The following is a 9526-nucleotide window of genomic DNA, read 5'->3' as shown; positions in this document are numbered from 1 at the left end:
GTGCCTTGGTGGAAGAGTGTTGTCGTGGAAATTTCCTCTATTTACCAAATCATGAGCGCAAACCACAACACAAGTCAGAGTTAGTTATCAAAGTCCATCTTTAATTATATGAGCTCTATCAACCCTGTGACTCTCAGATCAGTGTCTATCCATGAATTCTCTGAGAGCCCCCACTACATTGCAACTGAGATCCTTTAATAGCAAAGAACACACATAGTCAGACAGCATAGACATAATAAATCGTTCAGCTTTGTCTCCTTACTCAAACCCAGAACCATAAACCAATCCTCCATATCAACAGACATATATCAAATTGTCATTTAGATACAACCAATTCTAAATACAACCAATCCTGGACAAACTCACGGGGAGCATAGAATGATTCCAGACACTGCCATCCTCCTCTCTCCGATGGGAAAAGTAGGGAGTGACTGGCACACAGACACAGTGGAGCAAAAGATATGTTTACACATGATGACACCTTGACCTCTCCCCTCTCTGCGGCCCATGCAACTTAGTCTTGACATAGAACAGATAACTGCCAATGGCCACCACTATAGTACAACAAAATACATTCTTATGAGAAATAACTCATAAGCATATCATGAAAATAAAACATCTTATCTATGTTACCCACCAATTCTGATTATTCCCCAACAGTGGGGTAACATCTCACACGAAGAACTGGCAAATCTGGTGCAGTCCATGAGGAGGAGATGTACTGCAGTACTTAATGCAGCCGGTGGCTATACCAGATACTGACAGTTGCTTTTGATTTTGACCCCCAATGTTCAGGGACACATTATTCCATTTCTGTTAGTCACATGTCTATGGAACTTGTTCTGTTTATGTCTCAGTTGTTGAATCGTGTTATGTTCATACAAATATTTACACATGTTAAGTTTAATGAAAATAAACGCAGTTGACAGTGAGAGGACGTTTCTTTTTAGATTAAATAAATAACAAATAATAATACATTATTTATCATTATTAAAAATTAAAGAGTGGGGAGACACACTTAGAAACCTTGCCTTAAACATAATGATTTAAAACACAGTACACACACACACACACACACACACACACACACACACACACACACACACACACACACACACACACACACACACACACACACACACACACACAGGAATGAGGATATGCTAAAAACTCTGTCACGCAAAACTTTGAACACCAATCCGAACTATGAAACTTGAGGTCAGGTCATGGTAGCTATATTCGTCTATAGACTTCTAGGGTAGTATCGTCATGAGTTGGGATTATGGTTCATGATTAGGCTAGCTACAAGTTTGCTACACTGATCAAAAATATAAATGCAACATGCAACAATTTCAAAGATTTTACTCAGTTACAGTTCATATAAGGAAATCAATCAATTGAAATAAATAAATTAGGCCCTAAGGATTTCTCATGACTGGGAATACAGATATGCATCTGTTGGTCACAGATACCTTAAAAATGTAGGGGTGGGGATCAGAAAACCAATCAGTATCTGGTGTGACCACCATTTACCTCATGCAGCGCGACACATCTCCTTCACATAGAGTTGATGCTATGAATTTTATGAATAATGACTAAATGATGTATACATTTAACGTAGAACTATAACTAACAGAACTCTACCCTGTCACTATATGATTGTATGAAATTCATTAGAATCATAAAACTAAATCTGTTGTGTGTAGTTCTAGTCAGAATTAGAACTAGGACTTTTTGTTCCCTTTTGGTATGTAAGCAGGGTGCAAGTGTGAAACAAATGATAAGAAGAGCTATCGACAGATAAGCTGTACTACTGTGTTCCTTACAGGACATTCTGTCCCCACCCAGGGAGGGGAGAGACCTTGGGCTTGTGGTAGATTGTATAACAGGTGGCAGACAATGTATGAGTAGGAGAAGACTTGTGAACTATATTGTCATTGTTTCTGAGAGGAGGAGGGACATTTATGACGAAATGTGAGGTATATAGACCAATGTACAGGAAATGATAGGCAGAGCTCTCATAAATAAACCTGCTGACTATGGTAGACTGGCCTATGTCTGTTTCATTTTAATAAGAACCTTGTAAATTCTTAGTAACAGACAGAGTATTTGAATTGAAGTTCAGTTTATGAACATTGAGAACAAAATTCTCTTAACAGTTGATCAGGCCGTTGATTGTGGCCTGTGGAATGTTGTCCCACTCCTCTTCAATGGCTGTGCAAAGTTGCTGGATGTTGGCGAGAAGTGGAACATGCTTTTGTACACGCTGGTCCAGAGCATTCCAAACATGCTCAATGGGGAACATGTCTGGTGAGTATGCAGGCCATGGAAGAACTGGAACATTTCCATTTGTGTACAGATCCTTGCGACATGGGGCTGTGCATTATCATGCTGAAACATGAGGTGAAGGCGGTGGATGAATGGCATGACAATGGTCCTCAGGATCTCGTCACGGTATCTCTGTGCATTCAAATTGCCATCGCTAAAAATGCAATTGTGTTCGTAGTCTGCTTATTCCTGCCCATACCATAACCCCAGCGCCACCATGGGGCACTCTAATCACAATGTTGACATCAGCAAACCGCTCACCCACACGTCTGCCATCTGGCCGGTATAGTTGAAACCGAGATTTATCTGTGAAGATCACACTTCTCCAGCGGGCCAGTGGCCATTAAAGGTGAGCATTTGCCCACATAAATCAGGTACGTTGCCAAACTGCAGTCAGGTCAAGTCCCTGGTGAGAACGACGATCACACAGATGAGCTTCCCTGAGACGGTTTCTGACAGTTTGTGCAGAAATTATTTGGTTGTGCAAACCCACAGTTTCATCAACTCTCCGGGTGGCTGGTCTCAGATGATCCCTCAGGGGAAGAAGCCAGATGTGGAGGTCCTGGGCTGGTGTGGTTACATGTGGTCTGAAGTTATGAGGCCGGTTGGAAGTACTGCCAAATTCTCTAAAATGGCATTGAAGACGGCTTATGGTAGAGAAATTAACATTATCTTTTCTGGCAACAGTGCTGGTGGACATTCCTGCAGTCAGCATGCGAGTTGCACGCTCCCTCAACTTGAAATGCCTGTGGCATTGTGTTGTGTGACACAACTGCACATTTTAGAGTGGCCTTTGAACGTCCCCAGCGAAAGGTGCACCTGTGTAATGATCATGCTGTTTATTCAGCTTCCCGATATGCCACACCTGTCTTGGCAAAGTTGAAATGCTCACTAACCGATGTAAACAAAACACATTTCAGAAATAGGTTTGTTGTGTTTGTGGAAATTGTTTGGGAAAGTGAGTTTTTGTTGTTGTTCAGTGTATATACAATGAAAACTTGTCAAAAACACCTACTGTACATCATTTGAAATGTTGTGCAGGTTGTGCTTTGTGATGCCTTGAGGGTCTAATACAGGGGGATACATTTACTTAGATTATTTAGTGATTCTGGTCTGAATATACAGTAGGAAGCAGTAGTCAAGCTAACATTTTAGACTCTATAATAAGCTATAATGTAGCATTGTTCATGGTTTAACAACTATAATTTTAAAAATCACGTCATTTCTTTAAGATTTGCAACCATCCCATTGCAGTATCATCCACATTACACTAAATCCAAATAGCAAAAATCCATATAATTCTTGCCCCGTTTAAATCGATGTCTGTTCCTCAAATTAGCTCGGATTTACTGGGACTAAGACAATGTTTCAAGGAACCACAGACTTATTCTGTAAAACAAAGACAATATATTTTTTTTTCCTACTTTCATTCTATCTCACCAAAACTAGTTAAGCAGCTTTGACTGTTGAAATAGCAAAAATCCATATAATTCTTGCCCCGTTTAAATCGATGTCTGTTCCTCAAATTAGCTCGGATTTACTGGGACTAAGACAATGTTTCAAGGAACCACAGACTTATTCTGTAAAACAAAGACAATATATTTTTTTTTCCTACTTTCATTCTATCTCACCAAAACTAGTTAAGCAGCTTTGACTGTTGAAGCATCCATGTACTGTATAAACCCCATCTATCAAACTGTCTAATCTAGACCATCCATATACTGTATAAACCCCATCTATCAAACTGTCTAATCTAGACCATCCATATACTGTATAAACCCCATCTATCAAACTGTCTAATCTAGACCATCCATATACTGTATAACTGTACTCGATATCATCTACTGTATCTTGCCTATGCTGCTCTGTACCATCACTCATTCATATCCTTATGTACATATTCTTTATCCCCTTACACTGTGTATAAGACAAACTGTCTAACTAGAAGCACAAGCATCTAGACTCATTAACATCCATATACAAACTGTCTAATCTAATACTGTATAAACCCATCTATCAAACTGTCTAATCTAGACCATCCATATACTGTATAAACCCCATCTATCAAACTGTCTAATCTAGACCATCCATATACTGTATAAACCACATCTATCAAACTGTCTAATCTAGACCATCCATATACTGTATAAACCCCATCTATCAAACTGTCTAATCTAGACCATCCATATACTGTATAAACCCCATCTATCAAACTGTCTAATCTAGACCATCCATATACTGTATAAACCACATCTATCAAACTGTCTAATCTAGACCATCCATATACTGTATAAACCCCATCTATCAAACTGTCTAATCTAGACCATCCATATACTGTATAAACCCCATCTATCAAACTGTCTAATCTAGACCATCCATATACTGTATAAACCACATCTATCAAACTGTCTAATCTAGACCATCCATATACTGTATAAACCACATCTATCAAACTGTCTAATCTAGACCATCCATATACTGTATAAACCCCATCTATCAAACTGTCTAATCTAGACCATCCATATACTGTATAAACCCCATCTATCAAACTGTCTAATCTAGACCATCCATATACTGTATAAACCCCATCTATCAAACTGGTGTCCCCATCCCACACCACTTGTTTTGACCATACAGCTGAACATTGAACAGCTTCCCAAATCTCAGACTTTAGCTTTAACTAAAACACTATGCAGCACATATTATAACAATTATATGGTGTTGATATGATATGTATTACGATTCTCATGATTCTACACTTATTGTGGTTATATACTGTGATTTTATTGTGATTCGATGTTCCAAACATTGCTCACTATATGTCTGTGGCAGAGAGACTAGAAAGCATGAGAAAATAATGGAAATAACATTTCCTCCAAATATGTGCTTTCTATTTAAAACGTTGAACTGTCTCTGAAGGAAAACAAGAGTTTTGGTGCAGGGACAGCCAACTAACACAAAATAATAGTTTGATATTGTTGATGCGATACAACATGATATATAGTGGAAAATGATATCCCGATGTGTAACTGTCCATATTTTTCCCTTCATTACTATTTGATAGGCGTTTTAACGGTCTTGCTGTTATAAATGTAGTTCCTTATTGACACCATTGAGGTAGGGTTTGTTAAGATGACAGATTAGTTTATCGTAGCTTCTGGCCACTACTGTATATATTTTCTTATCAAAAGGAATACAATGAAATATAATGATTAAAGATATGCTTTTTAGTAAAATGTCCAGAAGCAGATATAGCAGAAAAGGAACAACAAATAACAAATGCAGCGTGTATAAAATAGTGAAGGTGAAATACCCTGAGACGCTATTATCTCCCCATAATAGTTGATTGTTCCATTAATCAAAGATATAATTAATCCTTTAAATCCCTTTTGATTCTGTCCTTTATTGTGATAAATTGTGATATCCTCAAAACATGTGTAACAACGCATGTGGTCTGTGACCCACGCTGACAGGACTGTTTTAATATTCCTATCTGATGGATGCTTCATGAGAATTTGAACTGAATGAATTTGAATGTTAAGTATTTTTGTACTGCTTCAAGTGAGGAATCACCTCAAAAATACTTCCAAAGTACTCAAAACATTCAAATTAATTCAGTGAAATAAAAGTGAAATAAAAAAGAGTTCTGTCAGCGTCTATGTCAAACATCCGTCCAACATATAAAACCAGTTTCCTGGACCCAGATTAAGTTTACTCCTGGACTAAAAAGCATGTTGAATGGAGAATCTCCATTGAAAGTAACTAGTCCAGGATTAGGCTTAATCTGTATCCGGGATACCATCCCAAAGAGCAAGACATACTTTTTTCCCCTAAAAAATAGGAGTTACTGTTTCCAGAGTACTGTTTCCAGCCCCTTCCATGTCCACCAATCCCCAGTGGGCTCCGATGGAGGTGATCCCGGCACCATTGAAGCGACCGCTGAGGATCCTCAGCTCATTGCCCATGTTGGTTGGGTAGAAGTTGAAGGAGACCTGGTTGGGCATGCCGGCTGACAGAGTGCGCCCCATGTTGGTGGTTAACACCAGGTAGCAGATGTAGTCTGCTGGGTTGTACTTCCCAGACACCTCGACGATGGCCTCATCATTAAACAGCTCCATCACCTGCTTTACACTCCCTTCGTTACCGAACACAGGAGACCAGGTGTTGCCGTATCTCAGCTGGAACCTAAAACAGAGGAAGCTTTTCACGTTGGTTGTGTTTTGATAAGGCACATTCAGACCGAGACAGCAGGTAGCGTCAGAGAATATCAAGGAATTACATTTTACATTGTACTCTGGTTTAGATATGATAACAATATTGTTTGGTAATAAACTGAATATGTAATAAACACAACAAAGAAAGAAAGAAAGAAAGAAAGAAAGAAAGTGTTTGTTGGGCAGTGTAGTTGGACTGAGTCAGTGGTGTTTGTTGGGTAGTGTAGTTGGACTGAGTCAGTGGTGTTTGTTGGGTAGTGTAGTTGGACTGAGTCAGTGGTGTTTGTTGGGTAGTGTAGTTGGACTGAGTCAGTGGTGTTTGTTGGGTAGTGTAGTTGGACTGAGTCAGTGGTGTTTGTTGGGTAGTGTAGTTGGACTGAGTCAGTGGTGTTTGTTGGGTAGTGTAGTTGGACTGAGTCAGTGGTGTTTGTTGGGTAGTGTAGTTGGACTGAGTCAGTGGTGTTTGTTGGGTAGTGTAGTTGGACTGAGTCAGTGGTGTTTGTTGGGTAGTGTAGTTGGACTGAGTCTGAGTGGTGTTTTGTTGGGTAGTGTAGTTGGACTGAGTCAGTGGTGTTTGTTGTTGTAGTTGGACTGAGTCAGTGGTGTTTGTTGGGTAGTGTAGTTGGACTGAGTCAGTGGTGTTTGTTGGGTAGTGTAGTTGGACTGAGTCAGTGGTGTTTGTTGGGTAGTGTAGTTGGACTGAGTCAGTGGTGTTTGTTGGGTAGTGTTGGAGTCAGTGGTGTTTGTTGGGTAGTGTACTGAGTCAGTGGTGTTTGTTGGGTAGTGTAGTTGGACTGAGTCAGTGGTGTTTGTTGGGTAGTGTAGTTGGACTGAGTCAGTGGTGTTTGTTGGGTAGTGTAGTTGGACTGAGTCAGTGGTGTTTGTTGGGTAGTGTAGTTGGACTGAGTCAGTGGTGTTTGTTGGGTAGTGTAGTTGGACTGAGTCAGTGGTGTTTGTTGGGTAGTGTAGGTAGTGTGGTTGGACTGAGTCAGTGGTGTCTGTTGGATAGTGTAGTTGGACTGAGTGGTGTTTGTTGGGTAGTGTAGTTGGACTGAGTCAGTGGTGTTTGTTGGGTAGTGTAGTTGGACTGAGTCAGTGGTGTTTGTTGGGTAGTGTAGTTGGACTGAGTCAGTGGTGTTTGTTGGGTAGTGTAGTTGGACTGAGTCAGTGGTGTTTGTTGGGTAGTGTAGTTGGACTGAGTCAGTGGTGTTTGTTGGTAGTGTAGTTGGACTGAGTCAGTGGTGTTTGTTGGGTAGTGTAGTTGGACTGAGTCAGTGGTGTTTGTTGGATAGTGTAGTTGGACTGAGTCAGTGGTGTTTGTTGGATAGTGTAGTTGGACTGAGTCAGTGGTGTTTGTTGGGTAGTGTTTGGACTGAGTCAGTGGTGTCTGTTCATGGGTCTGCTCACCCGCTGATGTAGTTGTTGCTGTTGTAGTTGTAGTAGTAGTAGTAGTAGTAGTAGTAGTAGTAGTTTGTTGGTCTCCCACACTCTGACTCCCGTGATGCGTCCCTCACCGTAGGAAGCAAATGGGGTGCCACCTCCCTGACCCACCGCAGAGGAATACGAGTAGGGGTCTTTGATGGCTAAAATAACATGGCCAAAATGTTTACTATATTTACTATATTAATAATACATATTTATATATACATCATTTTATTTTTACCAACACATTTGTGAAAGATCTTTATAATATGAATAAAGTGCAGATGAATTAAGTAAAGTACATTCTGCAATGATTTAATACATTAGTTTATGTCTCAAAGAATAACTCCTATGTCTAACTGAAAAAGGCAAATTGGTGAAAGCACAAAAGCTATTATTTAATCATTATAATTCATAATTGTATTTTTATAACTCACGCAAAGCCAAGCAGCCAGCCAAGAACATTGTGACAACCAGGATTAAGAACATTCTGCAAAAGTGAGGCATCAACACTTAAGACCTTTAATTTCAGTCAATTTCACTCTCACTCCGTTTCACTTTAAATGGAAAAACTTGAAAAAATATAGTTAATAATGTTTTTCATAGTAGTTTGTCAAAACAAATAAGTCATTTTACCTGTCAGGTCAGTGTTTCCTAGGAGGGAAAAGAAAATAACCTTTTGAATTGTGATGTAACAAACAACAAACCATTGTTGAATGTGAAATGTTATAAAACGGCTCTAAAAAGTTGAACCTCCTCTTGTTTACTACAATCACTCTTGCAGTGCTAAGCTACTGTCACATTAAAAATAATGTCAGATCATTGAATTTAAATTTAGTGGCAAAAGGGCCAAAATGTTTGTGCCCAAGTACCAAGAGATAATGAGTATTAACTTCATAACATTTCCCACACCAGTATTATGCATTAAATACAAGTGCACATTTTCAATTTAGTTAGTTGAGTAGTTACCCACAGTGCTATCTTGAGATGTGTGTGAAAACCTGTGAAAGCTTCTTGTCTCTCTGTCTCTGCCAGGTCCTTCTAGTCTACTGCTTCCTCTAAGAACTGCATTTATATAGCATGACAAAGAACACCTTTAGTCAATCACTATTGAGAAGTCAGACATTGTTTACTAATTGGTCGAGGCTACTTTGGGAGGGAGTATCAAGGAAGTACTATAAGGAAATAATAATTGTGTTCTTTTGAATTGTAACAAATTAATGATCTGAAATAGGGATTAAAAAAATATACAATCGAACAACCGAACAAATAAAAGAATGTACCAAAATTGCATGAATGTGTGCGAAAATCGCTCAAAATCAGTCTCCCAATCTTCAGTTGTTTTATTACACCAAGAGGAACTCCTTCCCTTCAAACATTAACATGCTGAAAAAGACAAGTGGAGCTGGTCACTAACAGGATGGTTAGTTCATTGGTTTGCTCAAATACCTACAGTATTTTATTGTAGAATATTTGTTTCAGTACACGTATTTCAATTTAATTCTAGATGTGCAGACGAGATTCGTTTTCATTTTTAGCCTCCATTATTGTCCGACGTTTTC

The 9526-nt window shown here is 39.2% G+C and overlaps 1 pseudogene; it reads right to left on the bottom strand.

Moving 5' to 3' along the window:
* Positions 1-5534: 5534 nt before the first annotated feature.
* LOC112239576 lies at positions 5535-9059 on the bottom strand (annotated as a pseudogene).
* Between the last annotated feature and the right edge of the window lie 467 nt (positions 9060-9526).

Source organism: Oncorhynchus tshawytscha, unplaced genomic scaffold (assembly GCF_018296145.1).
Source record: "Oncorhynchus tshawytscha isolate Ot180627B unplaced genomic scaffold, Otsh_v2.0 Un_contig_5776_pilon_pilon, whole genome shotgun sequence".
Taxonomy (NCBI): domain Eukaryota; kingdom Metazoa; phylum Chordata; class Actinopteri; order Salmoniformes; family Salmonidae; genus Oncorhynchus; species Oncorhynchus tshawytscha.
The sequence above is the reverse complement of the archived record's forward strand: the minus strand, read 5'-3'. Positions and strand labels throughout refer to the sequence as shown.